The sequence below is a fragment of the Elephantulus edwardii genome, unplaced genomic scaffold, assembly GCF_000299155.1.
Source record: "Elephantulus edwardii isolate Elephantulus edwardi_28Jun2011 unplaced genomic scaffold, EleEdw1.0 scaffold00030, whole genome shotgun sequence".
NCBI classification, from domain to species: Eukaryota; Metazoa; Chordata; class Mammalia; order Macroscelidea; family Macroscelididae; genus Elephantulus; species Elephantulus edwardii.
In genome coordinates this window covers 9,214,557-9,216,223 of record NW_006399780.1, presented here as the reverse complement: position 1 = coordinate 9,216,223, position 1,667 = coordinate 9,214,557, and the positions used below count along the sequence as shown (strand labels likewise).

General features: G+C 40.3%; 1 protein-coding gene across 1 annotated transcript in view; it reads left to right on the top strand.

Annotated features, from left to right (window-relative positions):
- Positions 1 to 1,667, top strand: part of LOC102871442 (sulfotransferase 1C1-like) — a 53,311-nt gene that overhangs the window by 7,028 nt on the left and 44,616 nt on the right. The gene's annotated exons all lie outside the window — the stretch shown is intronic.

Below are 1,667 nucleotides of genomic sequence, written 5' to 3'. Positions count from 1 at the left end.
ATAAATATATATTTTTTCACTTTCACATCCAAACTCTTACACTTAGAATATTTCCCTAATGTCTCCCTCTTCCAAATTCATTGAGATAATACCTCTTTATCCTTATTACTAACCTGAGATACTACTTGACCATCAGTTTCCAAGTTATTTTTAAAGCCTCCGTTCTGAGGTCCCATAGCATCCACTGTTCATACCTTTGCTACTACTTGATAGCTCTATTGTGATTCCCTGTTTACCTGGAAGTCTCCTCTTTATCACTAAATTCTAAGTGTAGAAATTCTGTCTTCTTTTAAAAAATATGTGCAAAATTTATCATATAATGTTCAATGCATGATCTCTTTCAGTGCACATAAGTCAGAACTAAGTCATAGCTAATTCTCCATAGTTTCTAAAGCTCTAAATGGCAGAGGCTGAAAATTGATGGGGGATTCAAACTTACAAAGGACAGCAATGGGGATAACGGAGCAATATCCTATGGACCATGTGCCACCAGAGATGCTTCTCAATAGTCTTCATGTTGTTGTTCGTAGGTGCCATTGAGTGCAACTCATAGTTACCCTATCAACAACAGACCTGAACCCAGGCCTATCCAATACCACTGTCCTCATCATCTCTGACACACTTGAGTCCACTGCTACAGTCACTGTGTCAGTCCATCTCACTGGGGCCGTGTTCTCTTTGGATGGCTCTCCATCTATAAAAGCACCATGTCCCTTTCCAAGGAAGAGCCTCTCCTAACAACATATGTAAAGTGTGATAAAAGGAGCTTTGCCATCTTTACCACCTAGGAGAACTCTGGCTGCCCTTTTCCCAGACATATCTGTTTGTTCCTTTGGCCGCCCGTGGAATACTCAATACTCCTCTCCAGCACCACAACTCAAAGGCATCAATTCTTCTTCTGTCATCTTTCTTCATTATCTACTTCTCATAGGTGTAGCAGGTGATTGAAAATACTATGGACTGAATCAGATGCACCTTAGTCTTCATGATGACATCACTACTCTTAACTATTTTCAAGAGGTTCTGACAGTAGACTTTCCCCAATCCAATATGTCTCCTGATCTCCTGAATGGAGACAAAGGTGTTGATTTTGCAGTTTTTATTTGCCTTTTTTTAATTTAGAGAATACATTATTAGTTTCTGTAATCAAACCCATGTAAATAAAATTATATTGATTGTTGATCCAAACCAAGGATTGACAGCTTCAATCCTTTCTCCTGTATCATAATGTTGAGTGTTGGCCCTGTAGAGAAAACCTTTGTTTTCTTGATGTTGAGATATAGTCCATACCAAAGTCTGTATTTTTGATGTGCTGAAAGCGTTTCAAGTCCTCCTCACTTTCAGCAAGCAAGGTAGTGTCATTTGTATAACTGGTTATTGATGACTCTTCCCCTAATTTTGATGTCATATTCCTCTTCATAGAGTCCAGGTTTATTTATTAATTGCACAGTATATATACTGGATGTTGTTGTTGTTGTTGTTATGTGCCGTCGAATTGTTTTTGACTCATAGCGACCCTATGCACAACAGCCCTAAACCCTGCTCTATCCTGCGCCAACCGCACTGCCTCCAACACACCCATCCCGATTACCCCAGTCACCGAATCAATCCATCTCATAGAGGGTCTTCCCCTCCTGCGCTGGCCCTCCACCCTCCCAAGCATGATG